This window comes from Amblyomma americanum, chromosome 11 (assembly GCF_052857255.1).
Source record: "Amblyomma americanum isolate KBUSLIRL-KWMA chromosome 11, ASM5285725v1, whole genome shotgun sequence".
NCBI lineage: Eukaryota > Metazoa > Arthropoda > Arachnida > Ixodida > Ixodidae > Amblyomma > Amblyomma americanum.
Genome location: NC_135507.1, coordinates 124,141,489 through 124,157,685, shown reverse-complemented (window position 1 = coordinate 124,157,685; position 16,197 = coordinate 124,141,489).

The window sequence follows — 16,197 nt, the reverse complement described above, 5'->3', positions numbered from 1 at the left end:
GTTTCTGAGTGTCCAATATGACACTTGAAAACCACACTTAAAATTATCCTTGCAGCTTTTACTCAAATAAGCATTTAACAATAAATGAGCTCAGTTAACAAGCATGAACTGCATGCTTACTTGGCTTCATACTATGTCCTTCAGATGATTCGTGCTAATTATTCTCTTTCCCTGCTACACAGATAAGCAGCAGCCCTCCTGTTGTATACTTATAGCGTAGGCTATAAGTAGGCAGGTGACGGAAAAAAAAGAGCCAGTGCAATCCACGGCGGAGCATTGCATTGCTTTCACAACTGCGACGCAAGGTATGCGGTAAAGAACGGAGAGGTTGCCACACGTTTATCGCCATATATTGTGGGTGTAGAACAGACACAAAGGTGGCATATAGCAGCAAGAACAAACACTTATCTGCGCGAAAACTAGGTGAAGTCCGCCGTACATTGCATTGTTTGACGTCACACTTGCGCAAAAAAAAAAAATACTGTGCATGTCAGCTGAGCCATAGGCAGCGACTAGGACGTGACTTCACTCCAAGATTCGTGTGTAGCTGTTATCACGGCGCTCAGCTGGCTGAAAGGACTGTGGAATACGTAGTTTTGCTTTTTTTTCGTCCTGCTAAACAGCGCAAGTTCAAACTCTCACCCAACTGTCGAACGGCTTCCTTGAAACGCGAAGCACACGTTTGTATCAGAGTGTGTCGCACGGGCGTCGGAAGTAGCCCATGTTCGCGCAATTGGCTTATAGCGAGAAGCAATGCTGACAAAAAATGTAGCTAAGCTCACGCATATATACCTTGAGTCGCAAACGTTGGTCGACACCGATGAAGGCAGTGGATACGCTTCGACGGCAAAGATGTACGACTTGTTCTGCTGCAGAGTCGACAGACCTGGTGACGAGCATAATCCAGCTGACGTGTCCTCGGACAAATGCTAGAGGGCTTCTAAATCATTTTCCCCATTAGGTGGTCAGAATATGAAAAACGCCGCTGTTCCGCCCAGTGAACGTCGCACGCTACAGAGAGACTCTACGGCTGCAAGGTGATCGCGGGGCAGTGCGCACCGTACCGTGGTCGCCGGCGCTTGACTTCTGCAACCGGTGTTGGCCGACGCCAGAGTAATTTTGCATATTCCTTATTGATGAACTAATGCTCAATCGTTTCAGGAGCACCACAAAGGCGGCAGTTAACCATAGACACGAAAATGCCCTTTTTCTCTAGCCATGTTTTAGCCGGTAATGCCTCAGTGTGTAGCATAAAGAAAAATGTTTTTGTACACGGCGAGAGGGGAATTTTACGGACTCTCTTCAGTACGTCATGTCCTTGTAAACCGTGATGTTAGAAGTCGACCAGAGTAGTAGCGCGTTCAGAGGCCGTATTTTGTCAGGAGTCTTTTGCCGATACATTCTACCGTTGGTTCCTGCCCTTCTGCCAGGCTAGGGATGATCGTCGCCAAGGTACATCTGTCACTGTCTCCGGCATTAATGGCGAGGCTAACCAATGGCAAAAAGGCAACAAAACGTGCTCAGGAAAGAATATTAGTAAATGATACTTGTACGTTCTGCTCTAGGATAAAACTGGTCCGCATGCATCGCAGACGATGTTCTTGAAGTTATACGCTCCTACCATTAAACGAGGCAACTGAAGCTATCGTACATTATGACAGCAGCTTCGTTTCTCTGAATGAACCAAAGCGTCGCGTTCGCGCAACAAATACCTTGCAAGTGAACCATTTTTGGTACTTGCTTGACCAACTTTTTGCAGTGTTAAAATTTAGAAAACAGACCTGGCTTTTACTGCAAGAGCGTCGTTGCCGCAGGTTTGGTGCCGCTCGTCTAAGCCTGAATGGGCATTTGTCCTGAGGGCATATATTCTTTTATCTCAGGGGTACTCAGGGGCATTTGAACCGGTTGTGGCGCAAGCATATCAGCTGTGCATTCTGCCGCCTCAACCAACTGACCAATGAACCCTGTCCTGCACGGGCTGCGGCGAACATAACACCACAGAGTGTCTTATCCCACTGACTTTCTTGACTCTCTGCCGCCCTTTTTATTCTTTCAGCTTCCCTTGAAATCCACTCCATTAGGCTAAGGAAATTTCTCATGCTCAGTTTTTTCCCTCTCGTGCATGCTTCCTAAGCAACTGCTTTCATAAAGTCTCTTAACGTTGCCCGTCCAATTCACAGGTCCATTGCTTCTTACGCTGTCTTGAATATAGTTTCCGCGATGCTAAGAATTACGAGAAAGACGCAGAAAGTGCCATCCAGAGGTGTGCTGCCCACAATGCCGGTAATCAAATGGCACATGTTAAGATTTTTTTTTGTCGTCCCTGTGTAGATGCAAGAAATATGCGAAGTATTATAAAGTAGTTATATTCACGGCGGTATGATGCTGTTCAAACGATGCAACCACCGGCAAGCGGGAAAATAGGGAAGGAAACGTGCAGGTGGCCGGAGTACTAACCACAAAAGGTTTCGCAAGATATCTGTCTGCGATGAACTTATCGCACCTCACTTTTTGTTCACCGGTGCACTATGTTATACTCTGAGGAGCTTCCTCTGACAGTTTTCTTGTCAGCGTGTATACACTGAATTGAATCTCGGCCACCATCTAGACAAGCTCTAGACTGCTCTCCCCGCAAATCTTGAGCCGATCTTTATCAAAGGCTCTCCCGCACCTTTTGGAGCATACATTGGCCTAGGGAGATCGTACTTACTCTACAGCCACTCTAACCAGCAGAGAAAGTAGAGGAAGCACTGCACTCTTCATTTCGTTGAAAAACAAAGCGTCCACTGCTTTAAAAACTGTGCTAAAGCGTACTGTTAGAATGACAAATTTGAGGCATTTGGAAGTTTATTAAAATCTAGGGTAACAAGCCTCCGCGAGTGTAATACAGAACCAAGTGTCTGCGCAGAATACTGACACATCATACGAATATATAGTCACCGGAGAATTAGGATATCAAAAACGGTGGAAAATTTATTCTTTTTGTAGTTCTAATTTGTTATTTGCATTTGTAATTCTAGTTATCTACACAGCTGCAGAGAGAGCCCGTTAGTGTGAAATATTAATCGACATACGAGTAGACTCTTAATGCTACAATTGGCATTTCAATTAGGCACACAATGGCGAATGTGACCGAACCTCAAGCTGCCCTTTTTTTTTATATGGATGACTTTTTGTGGCTTATTGGGCTGCGGTTATCTTTGGCATTAGTTCGCGTCCTCTTCTCACAGAAAACCTTCTGTAGCGCCTCCCGCGGCTTGTACTTCTGCGTTTCGAAATCGCTTGTGTGCATTACGATGTGACTTGATTGTCTTGTTTGAGCATATTTAGCATCCGGAGGTGCAGAATGCTCTAGTTTCTGACTCTGTTGGGGCGCCGCACTGACTAAGCTTCACGACAACCCAAGCAACAGATTTTATCGCCATATGCTGAGGCAATATAGAAAGTGCAATGAAAGCAACAGAAAAGAGCCTAACAACTAAAGAGCAGTGAATCAGACTGATTCAGGCGTCATTCAGTAAATGTCCGTTTATCAGTATATGGGAGTAACAAGGAAGTAATTACTCATTTCCATCGAACCCACCGCAGCCATACGGCTACAGAGGAAAGCTATGCAGGTTTCTCAGAAACTTCGTAGTTAAAGAAAAATTCGTTCTGGTCCAGGGTTTTCTTTAACCACGAAGTTTTTGAGTAAGCTGTGTAGCTTTCCTTTGTAGCCGTATGGCTGCGGTTGGGTGGATGCAAATAAATAATTACTCTCTTGTTGCAAATCTGCTGCACCTTGGGAGATTCCCCTAAAAATTTGATCAACCAATATAAGGGGATGCACGTGTGGGAAAAAGCAATTCTTGTGTCGAGTGTTTATAAATTTATGAATTAAATGCCATGCATTTTCCCGTCTTTTAATACCGGTGTTTTGATATAGATATACTATGAGCTAACTTTCTATCTTTCAGCGGAAATGGGCACTGAGGCCATTAATATTCTCTGCCACCACTTCGGCATTTTCTATCACAACAGGATAAGACTGCACGCTCTTGACTGCACTGTCATCGAGGAAAACGACAATAGTGTATTCACCTCCAGTTAGCCAAGCGAAGAGAAGTATTTTATTGATAGAACATTTCTTTCTTCGCACTTAAGAAATAAAAGCAAGCGTTCCTATTATCTTCTAAGCTATTGGGACATACTTGGAAGGTGTCAACCAGTGAAAAAAGATAGCAGCACTTTTTGAAATGAACGCCCAATGCCCGCAGCAAAACCAGACCATATTTCAGCTCTTGTGGAGAGTATTTTGAAGTATGCGTAACTGAGCGGTTCCTGTGGTAGCAGTTCCTTTGTTTGGATAACACGACTTTAGACTATATCACTCGATATTTCTTAGGCCTGCAGTGAATTTAGCTTCTAGCCATATTGGTTCCACTCTACTTAATTTGCCGCCTTTGATTGCAGATTCTATGATTAAGGGGTTCATTTGGCCCAAGAAAGTCTAAGAGGGGTTTAGGCGGGGAGGTATTGTTTAGGATTTGCATAGGTCGCAACAGCGCTCTAACACAGGGGCAACACTAAGATGTTTGCGTTTTGTGATTTTCATGGCTGTATAAGGACTGCACATACGCGTTCGAACTGATTCGTAACCTGAATCATAGCCCCTCTCCCCCTTCCCCCTCCCAGAAAGGCTTGCTTTTAAAAAAGGGGCAGTTTATAGCGCGCAACGCCTTAATTCCTTTATTACAACAGGGTGACTGAACTGGGGTCATATATTCCGCGTTTGTGTCATTATAAAAAGCGTCATGATCTGCCGCAGCGGCCACACCTGATAGGTCGAATAACCGGAAGAGGATGTCGCTTCGGTTCCGACTATGAGCGGCCGCAGGATGTCACTGGATTGCGGTTGCCGCAGCGAAACGTCCAGCGGCGCTTTTGCTCTTTGCCGAGAAATGGAACGCGACCAATGCGTCAGGAGAAACATTCCGCCACAAGTTTGTTTGCGCGTCGGATTCCAGTGTAAAGAAGTATTATCAAAGCCGCTTTATTCACCCAATTGACTGGAACAAATATAAACAATAGTTCAGACACTCTTCTGCACCGTAAAGGCCGCAGGTGTACTTAAAGAAGGAAATATTGTACGCAACTACGCATGGCTTTGCAGTGACAGAAGGCGGCAGCTACGGCCGCCCATCACCTATGGGAAATAAAAGGCAGCTAGCTTGTTCGCACAGCACGGCGTATTACATTTATTTTGAGGAAAAGGGAACGGAGAGAAAAATTTGTAGCATGCACTCACTCGACGCGTCATGCTGAACGAAAACAACATGACGACTTACCGCCTGCAACATCGCGGAATTCAAGTTGGGGCTGTGATCGGACGGTTGTGCAGACGATAATTTACGTTTCTCACTCATTTTACGCAGGTACTGCAATAACCGCGAGATGCCGTTGATAGGTTTTAATTTTTCTGCAGCAAATGAATAAAAGGGATGAGCTAAAAAAATCTTCCTGTGTTTCACATCATATATGCGGTGGGGACTTTGCAGAGGAAGTTTTCATAGGTTCGCCATGGCACGAAGCGCAAGCATGCCCAATGACGCCTGAAAACTAACTCGAAAGCTATCTCGCGAGCCCAGTGCAGAGCCACGCCACCGCGGCTATCGAGAACCGTAAGGGAACCGCCTCTGGAATGTCAAACGCGGCGGTGTAGTAGGGCGTCGCTGGCGACCGACCATCCGTGTGAGTGGTTTCACGCTCCAAGGCATTACCAACGACCATGGTGCAGGACACTTCAACACCTAATAGAGAGTTCTAGAATAGGAAATGCAAGTTTGCAAGCAGTAAACGCAAACATTTTGCGGGACATTCTGGTTTGTTACACCATTCATTGGAAAAGTTGGAAGTCTGCGCTCTGTGTGTGTAGGTGTTTTCTTGTCTTTGTCCCTGTTTCTTTCGCGCAGTTTAATCATGAACGAGAAGCACCAACTAGCCCGCCAGAAACCCCTTGTTGAGTTTACATCATTCAACGTACGCAGAGGAGATAACTCCGGTGACAGCGGCGCCATCCGGTTTGAATGAAGGGAACAATTTCTGCAACAAACCGGTGCTCGTTAGGCCTAGGTGCTACCGAATAATCCAACGAAATAAAAAAAAAATAGGCCAAATTGGTCGTCCATACAGTTTGTTATAGGCAAGAAAAGATAAAGCGAAGTCCCGGACTCAGTTTATAGCCAGTTCACGGGCCGAGAAACGAAGTAACATCGAGGGTTCACTTCGAACGAGAGGCTCCACTTCACAGTGCGCCGCCATGTTGGCTGTCGAACTACGGCTGCGTAGGCTGTGTCTGACGTCACTGTCCGGTTTCTTCGACAATTTTCGCTGCACCCGAACCACCACATCCTCTTCCGGCGTTTCGACCAATCAGGTGTGTCCGCTGCGGCAGATTATGACGGTTTTTAATATGACACAAACTTGGAATACGGACCCTGTACTCTTGACCATAACTACTTTCTGCGATGCAATCGCAATCGTTAAGTCTCCGTTAGTAGGTGCGTTTAGTCCGTCATGTTTTTTAATCTCCTGCTCTCAATACTCAGGCGTAACTGCAATACGGGAATGTTAGCCAGTAGAAGGCGCAAAGTCTACACATTCCAGAAACAAAGGAAGAATGACGCCAGTGAAGTTACTAAACACGAGTGTGCTGGTAGCCTTCACGACTTCAAAAAATACTGGGTCCGCCTCGGTGGCTCAGTGGTAATGGCTCTCGGCTGCCGACCCGAAGGACGCAGGCTCGATCCCAGCCCTGGCGTTCAATTTCGATGCAGAAGAAATTATAGAGACCCGAGTATTGTGCGATGTCAGGACACGTTAAAGAACCGCAGGTGGCCAAAATTTCTGGAACCTTTCGCTACGGCATCGTTCATAGCCGAAGTCTCCTTGAGATGTTAAACCCTCATAAGCCAATCAAAATCTACTGATGCCACTGCCACCGTTATTACGGAAAGGTTTCACGTGTCCCTTATTTTCTTAATGGACCCTCGCAAACTACTCTTACATAAGGCTTATGCGAAAATAAAAACGGGGTCCCACCATGTCATCTCTGCCGCCGCTACAAGATATGAACGAATCCCGAATTCGCCATCTCTGCTTTAGTGGCACGTAATAGAAGAATCGTTCCGACAACAAAACTCCTCTCAGCTCCTCAGCCATTCTGCGAGTCGTGCGTCGCAACCATGGGCGCTCTTTTAAGGAAGCCGCCATCTTATGCGAGCAGACGAAAAAGAAATCTGACCGACATCCGGGACATTGATCTCGAAGAAAAGGACTCAGGTATTTCGGAAAGAAGCTGTGGCGCTTCTCAGGTGGTGAATTTATAAAAACACATCCATAGCTCTGCTATGTGGTGCTGTGTCGGTCGCTTTAGTTTCACTATGGCGGTACGAAGCTTTAATTGGATGACCAATACGATATTCGGAGATACTTTCTTTTGCAGAATCAGAAATAAAGGTGTTGACCTCTACGACCTATGGCTGAATATTAGAGTAAGTACTGCAAGCGGACCGTATGAGTGCCCTGTGTATACTGCTTAGATTGGCTGTTCATTCCCTGGCTTTAGGAGAAGTAGCCGAGTGGCTAGCGGTAATATTTAATTGTTCGCTGCGAGCCCATCAGCACCAATAACATATTCGCGGGCTACAAAACAGCACCACTGTGTGATCGTAAGTGCGACAAGTGAAAATAATTCTTAGAAGTTCTTTGAGGACAACGAGTACATCGCCGTTTACTCCGAAGCATATTCTCAACAGCCCTTGAACGATCAAAACCTGAGAATGCGCGAAATATGCCTGAGTTACGTGCGAGTCTCTTAAAAGCGGCTCAACAGGACCTAATGCGGAAGAAGATGAGAACGCGGTCAATAATTTTCTGCTAAATCCTGAATTTGTTTTAAAAGGCGCAATTAACATATGCGAACGCAATTAAATTGGACATCGTAGCGGCTGACCTTTTTATCTGTCTAGTGAAATGAATTGAAACAAGTGCTTGCAGCGAATTAGATACCGGCGCATGTTCTCAATCCCTGTGTCGCCTTGTAGATTCCTGGCAGAAAGGTTTATATACATGCGCGGTTCAAGGGAGAGAATTACATGCCTAGATAATCTGCTGAAGATAGACTTTAAATACATCTACATTTTCTCGACCGCCCCTCCTCAAAACCAAAAATGAAATGATTGGCCTCCTAAACTTTTCTTCAAAAACTGATTGCTCGTATAAGTGTGTTTCCATTCACAAAATCGTCATATTTATTTAAAGAAGAAAAAAGAATTGCAGCACTAACGCATTGGTAGACGCAACCTTAGTTTACCATCCCAAATTCTTACCGTTGCTTTCTTGGCAGGAATTTAACGTTTGAAACGCTGATATGCTGTCGTGCAAGGAAATTAACTTCTGACCTCTGGTCACCATGTCGGCGCTACTTTTCCCAATCGCTCTTGCATTCCATCAAATCAAATCAAATCTTTATTTTTTCTCTCAAGGAGAAAGAGGGGGTGGCGGGTAAAAGACGCATGATTGCGGCTTGACGAAGCCCGGCCCCCTCATGTACAATTCGGCAGCAGTTTGAAAAAAAAAACACATGTAGCTTCAAAAAGTTAGTTAGAAACAATTTCGTTAATTACACTTAAGCTTAAACACAATGCCTATAAAAGAACCTTTCAACACCATTAAGAAAAAAGAATATGCAGCAGTACAGAGCACTTTATGGCAGTCAAAAACACAGGATACAATAAATAATCAACAAGTAACAAACATCAAAAACGCCATAAATTACAAACACAAGCATACAAAATTTATCAGGCGTTATTTGCAAAAAAATGTGCATAAACTGCTCGTTTGGACATCTTTTCCGGGCAGACATCGATGGCCGCAATGTTATTTAAAAGAACAGCTGCGTGATAAGAAATGGAATGGCGACCATAATCTTTACGACAGAGAGGCACAACCCATGAGTCATTTCGACGAGTATTGTAGAAGAAAATGTCGTGTCTAAGATTTATTAAGTCCAGGAAGCTGCGATTAGACGCCAAAACGGACGAGCGATATGTAGACGTCTGACGAAAAAGATAGATGGATCCTATGGGAAGAAGTTTAAAGTGATGAAAGTAATCAGAAGTATGTGCATGACATGGAATATTAGCAATTGCAATTGCACTGAAGGCACGTTTCTGACACGTTTCTCCAGATCTCTCATGTGTCGCGTCAGCTCAAACGCTGAGCAATAAAACATATTTTCCACACTTTTAACCCACTGGAAAAAGGTTCGTTGCGAGAGCTGCCACTTGTGCGAATCTCAAAAATCCTTGTGGGTAAATGTCGTGTCAAACGCAAAACTATTCAGGCAAGCGCATCCACCCTTCTGAATCAGCGGCTCTGACATTTTTTGTTTGAAGACACTTTGATAATTTTTCTGCGGCTTCGAAAGACAAATGGCACTGAAGGTGTTCATACATGTAGGTTTCTATGTATGAAGAATTCCTGTACGTCGAGGTGCAATTTAATTTGGAGCTTGTAAAAAATACTGAGGTTTTTACCCACGGGGATGTTCAGAGCGGCAGTGTTTAATTCATTCTGTATAATTAGCACTGATTGAGGAATGCTGGGGATTTAGCTCGCCATGAATAGGCTGTTGATTCTGACGCCGCCATAACTAAAGTGTGCCTATGAGCGCCAGTCTCATGCTGCTGTCTGTCTTATGCACACATTACTCTCTATTTCGGTAGGCCAGTTTGAACGATGGGATACGGACTACGCAAGAAATCAGACAGCACACATTTCTGGCAGTAAAGGTTTGGTAAAATGGTATGTCATCAACCGTGCGCAAACTTCAAACTAGCTTACAGAGCTGGAATCGCACCGAAAAGCAAAAAAAATATCCTCCTGCAGCACCTTTGTTCTCAGCGATGTGTCCTGGCTGCTTCTCCGCGTTGCCGTGAGCCATTGTTGTCACTTGTCAACCAAAATGCGAGTTAATTGGTTTTTCACTGCACAAGGGTAGCCAAATCCTGTTCTGGTGAGGGAGTGCATTGTCAGTTCTGGTCACCTAAATCAGGCCACACCCCAGGTCTGGTCATGCAATTCCATCTACACGCGCAGTTTTTTTCCTTTGTAAACACGGTGGAGAATTGCGCCCACATTAGCGGCGCGTTTCTTTGCGGCGACGTACCACACACGCACTGCGCATTACTACCAGGTCTGGCATCGTAGTCACCCGGTGTCGCTAGGCCCAGCATGCTTCGCAGCGAACCCGTAGTGAAAGTGCTTTGAATTTAGTCTCTGCTTACTATAAAAGGTCTTATCTTGTTACCAGTTTACTATCACCCAGAACCCTGCTTTAAAATGAACGTACAGTGCGTGGCAGCTAGGCCTTCAACAGTGACATCCGTGGAAAAGCTAGCCAGGCTAAAGCCACCTCACACTGACGGCTGTGGATGCCAGGTCTAACTCGTGGTGTGCCACTCTGAACCTTCAACTAAGGCGTCATTACTCTCAGTTAAGCGGCAGACCTTCAGAGGATCATCATCTTAGCTTATAATCACGTGACGCTTGGCAGTAAACTGATCTAGAAACCTGGTTTATTTGTATATTCTTTCGTTAAAATTTAAGCAGCGCTAACTTTTAGGACGAATACACAGAAGACATGACAGGACGGGCGCTGTCCTGTCATGTCTTCTGTGTATTCGTCCTAAAAGTTAGCGCTGCTTAAATTTTAACGAAAGAATATGCATAACCAACTAGCCCCGCAACGTGTTTTACTAAGTGAACTGGTTTATTTGTTACGGTTAAGTCTTGGCGGTTGTCTGTTGCACGTTCTATCATTCATACTTTAAATGCAATATGTTTATGAAATTCTCTGGGACTGCGCGAAGTTGTCATAAATATGTGTGTAGCAGCGCAAAAAACTTAATGGCGGTTCAGCATTGCTAAGCATGAAATATTGCGCGAAACCAGTTTTTTTTGTATGCGGACACCCCCACCGCATACCTGAAAGCGCCATTTAGATCATGTCCTAAACCTCCGCGATACCATTTTAAATGCCCTGCCACACCTCTCGAGCTGCTGGAACCACTGTCTGGAAAATGGATGCACTGGCGACGGCAGAGTGAAAATAGTGCATTAGATCACTTCCGCGAATTCCGCTTTTCCGCGAACGCTGCCGCGAATTCAACCGCGAGATATAATGACTTTTTGACGTGCAGGCATACTAAGTACGCAGAATGCGCTCTTAGCAAAACTCGAAAAGTCAGCTTCCATGCACCGAACAAGCCCCTTAACGGTGGCGGCTCTGCACGTCTTAGAGAAGTTGGCGGCATCGCTAAAGACTTCCATTTAAAGCCTGATGCCATGACCGTAGCTGTGGAGTAACAACCTGGTGCGCCCGCGTTTTACTTTTTCATCGCGATTTCAGCGGAGCAGTGGCTTGACAGAGGTGTGCACAATAATTTTATCGTTAGAGAAACACAAGAGAGATGTGGGCAGGAAAGAAACTCTTCGTTGTTAGCGCCATGGCGTTAAACGCCCCGTTGTGCAGAAAATCTGGTGTCGGCGTTGTCGACGACGGCGACTGATTTGTGCGCGAAGAATCACGGGCATAGCTCAGGCATGTGGTCCCTAGAGAGCAACCTAGGAGGCAGGTGGGCCGCCTAGGTCACATCGCCTTGCGGCGTCATCACAACCTTCCCACCCGAATAGTGAGCAGACTGCCCACCGTGGAAGATGAAGCTAATGATTGGTCGTTCGGCAAGAGCAACCTTGGTCGCACAATAAGCCCTTACAGTGGCAGCACCAGCCGCCGCAGGGCAGTGGCTGGCGCATCACGTAACCGCGACACCACTCAATCAGGAAGGATATGAGGACTCCCAGCAATCCATGAATGTAAAGTGTAGATGACCTTCTGCATATATGGGAATCAACCCACTGCGCTATCGCGTGATATCGTTCAGGCGGAGCTTAAGTGTGCCCTGTAATTTTTCTTGGTAATAATGTGTCCGGTGCTGCACCGAATGTCTGCCTCACAAAACCACAGTGGCAGACATGGTGGTGCGCATTACCGTGTGCAGAGAAGCAGACTTTGTGAGTTTTGAAAATGGTCCGTATCCTGCGCCCCGGTAACCGGAGTGAGCTACTGTTCCAGCTGCGCCGTCGACAGCGATTACTTCCAGGAGTAGGGTGAAGTACATGTAGATTAAGGGAGTGGAGAGGATGAGAGGAGAGACAGTTCTCTAGATTGGGCTAGAATTAATGCAGAGAAGTTTAGACAGGACACTCACAATATAGCCAGTGGTGCTGTGTGACATGAAGAAGTTGGTGGTGCCGCAACAGATGGGTTGAAATTTTCACTTTGGCTCGAGTTCCTAAATTTGCGTCTGTTGAGAGACACCCGCTCTGTCTGCACCGGGCGCTGTACGAACGGTCCGGAAGTATATTTTTAGCTTCTTTTATAAATGCGTCATGGCTGACAACACGCTTCAAATGAACCATTTGGAGATAACCTTTGAACTTTTAGACAATTCGACACAATCTCGTCTTCACGAAAAAAGTTGTAGCTATAAAGTGAAGCGCTACTTAAGACTGCTTCGAAAATCCAAGAGAACTGAAAACCCAAACTATACTTTATTCGAAAGATGCCATCTTCATCATGTAGCTCTCTTTTCACAATTACGTGGACAAGAAGGATAACCTTTCTGCCAATAGCGTTGCCATGCGTGAAGTGTAGGCTATTGGCGGTTTCCATATAATACGCTCTTTTAGACTTAGGCGGCAAATATTGTCTCCATGCGATATTCGATTTGGATCGATGTCCAGAAGAGCTTACTTAGCACAGCTGGCGTTAAAGTGTTCCCATGACCCGTTTATGGAAGCGTTCGCGAAAAATTACAAGGTATACAAATCCTGCACACGTCCGCGCTGGTATAATATGCCATCTTTCAAGCAGTGGCGAAAGCTCTGTATTTCACACTATAAATACGCTCAACCGAAGGCAGCTCCATGGTTGCGGAAACCTTTGAGCAGTTGGTGTCGGTAATAATTTATCTCGCAATCAGACCAAAATTTGTTTGTCTGTTTCTGAGAGTTTCTATGAGATTATTTTAAAAGTATACTCACGAAGTGGTGACTGCAGGCCGGAGAGCAGAAAGGCTGCGAAAATGGTGTCTAAACAAACTGTTTATTTGGGCTGACTTGCGCACAAAATAGACATTCCCTCGGCCGCGGCGTAGTAACCACCGGTCGCGGCCACCCTGCCATGGACGAGCCTAAAAGGCGTCATCTGGGCGGTCTCCTGCACTGCAGTGTTGTAGGCGAAGACGACGCAAGGCAGTATGACCCACCAGGTCTTGTGTTCGGCATCGACATACATGGCGAGCATATCGGCGATGGTTTTGTTCAGGCTCTCGGTCAGTCCGTTGGTCTGCGCAAGGTATGCAGTTGTCCTACAGTGGCTTGTTTGGCTCTAACGCATTATGGCTTGCATTAGTTCCGCCGTGAATGCCTTCAAAAGTTCCTTCTTGAATAGTTCTCATGTCGTTAGGGACGACTCATGGCTTTCGTACCACGTACGTGCTGAGCCCTCCAGTGAGAAAAATACGAGTACGATTTTTGCCGCATCATCCCACTTGTTGATTGATGCCACGCGCTCAAATTGGTCCAACCATTCTTCGGTGTCTTCGCCTAGGGATTCACTGAAAGTTGGCGGCATCCGCGGCTGTTGCAGTATTATCGGCGTCGACATGTTTGGCGAGGTTGTGGTGCTTGTAGCAGCGTCTTTTCGTTGTCGGGTGCGGTCCGGCAGGGTCCCGAACTCAGGCTTCTCTCCCTGAAGACGTTTGGTGGCTCGGTTAACTGCTGGGTCGTCCTCCGATGCGAAGCGCAGGTGGCTGGAGTCACGACTTGAAGGGGTTGGCCGGTACTTGGAAAGCCACCCTGCACCACGAAGTGATGACTGCAGTCCGGAGAGCAGAAACGTGGCGAAAATGATGTCTAAACATAACTCTTTATTTGGGCTTACTTGTGCCCACAATGGACTGAATCAGTCGGTGGCGGCTTAGCAACAAGCGTGCTCGTCGGTCGTCGAACAGAATGTCCATCGCTGTCGGCCGCGCTCAATTTAATGCTCATAGCGAACTTTCGAGATAAAGCGTGCAAAGCTACTAGAACATTCTGGAACAACGTAGAATGCGTTCTGTATGGACACGATCAATCGAGAAAAATCTGGTCGTGTGTTTCATCGCAAACAAAGCGATAAAGCGGCGTGGCGGCAGCTTTCAAGAACGAACAAACAAACACTGCGATGATTCGCGGCAATATAGCGCAGTAGACAACGAAGACACCAGAAAGAAGCAGAGAACACAGAATGGCTAAATGTAAAAAAAACATATTTTGAAGCACGGAGCGAATTATATCGGAATGCCATGGTCGCAGATCACTCAAACACAGCAAGTAAGGAACCAGTCAGGTCACAAGCGTTGCAGCTGCTTTTGTGATTGAGCAATTTGAAGCGTTTACACGCATTTAACGTACGGGCGCAGTAGCTTTTGAGGAAAGAGACAGTTTTCTAATAGGTTTGCATGAAAGTTTGTCAGGCTATTAGGAATATTGTAACGAGTAATGTCACTAATTTCTATGTTATATTATATTAATATTTTCTACAATATATTTTCTCTCAGAATTTTGTGCAAAGCCTACAGAATAAAAAAAATGTGGCAGAAGGTTGGTTAAACGTTTATTGCATCTATAACGTCACGTTGCAAGTAATAAAATGCATGAAATATTTGTTTATAAACGAAAACTTTTCAGTTTTGAATTTAAATAATAATTATAATTGGTTTTTAGGGAAAGGAAATGTCGCAATATCTGTCTCATATATCGTTGGACACCTGAACCGCGCCGTAAGGGAAGGGATAAAGGAGGGAGTGAAAGAAGAAAGGAAGAGAGAGGTGCCGTAGTGGAGGGCTCCGGAATAATTTCGACCACCTGGGGATCTTTAACGTGCACTGACATCGCACAGCACGCGGGCGCCTTAGCGTTTTTCCTCCATAAAAACGCAGCCGCCGCGCCATGGAGTCTTCGTAGACATGTCGAGACTGAGAAAAAAAAATCCAATTAGAAGTTTGAAACTCACAGAATTGAGAAACAAAGAATATCTTTTCCTGCAGGTTTGTCCTAGGGGTGCAACAAGACAAAGCTGTTCAAAATCAAATAAATTATTCAAGTAATCGGTTGCGCAAAATGAGACACATGGGAAATAAAAATATCGAGGAAAAGCATTCGAAGTCACCCACCTAATTTACCCCTCCTGAACGCACCAGTGCTGTAGTATTTGGCTCACTTGTAATCCGAGATGATAAGACTACGCCGAGCAAGAGCCCAATCCTCCGCGGAGGGCCCCTTGTAGCACCAGCTGGTTGCTAGGGGCAACCTCGGAGGAGACCCCTGCTTATTCGGGGCAGTTAGAAGATGACACCTTGAAAAAATTAGTTTTGGTATACATTGCTTATGGGCGCGGAGTAGAGCTTGGACGCCAAATTTGAATGCGAGTAAACAAGCTTTTACCAAGGCTAAGGCTGCGCAGATCGGTCGCGGAGCCGCAAGGTGCCAACGTTTCAAAAACGGCCATTTTTCTGCCCTTTCAAGATGTACAGCAAGCTGCAATCGGGCTGATAAAACAATTGCCGTACAGTGAAGTGCATTCTGATTGGCCATTTCAGTGCGCTTTATGAGTGCACTTGCGTTCTTCATTCTTGCTTAGGTCTTTTAAGAACATTAAGGTAAAGCGGTAACCGAGATGAAACTTCAGAGACTTCTAACTGCAGCTTCCTGAAACTTTGGGGTAATTTTTTTTTTTCGAGCATGAATGGTGCCTCACTAATTACGTATTCTCTGAGTCCCTTCGGATGTTGAAGTGCTTCGCCCACCTTCTTGTCTTTGATACGCCGAAATCATTGGCGCATTACGCGTCATAACATACCTGGAGAACCTTCTCGCACCAATACCAAATTATGCAAACCCCTTTCGAAACAGATTCCTGTATTGAGATTGTTTTTTAGCGCTGACTTATAGCCGCCTTGGACTGTAGATCCCCGTCTATATCCTTTAAATGGCCCTAGTACGCGTGCGGCAGTCAGCTTCATTTTAGGGTTTCAAAGCTTCGTTAGT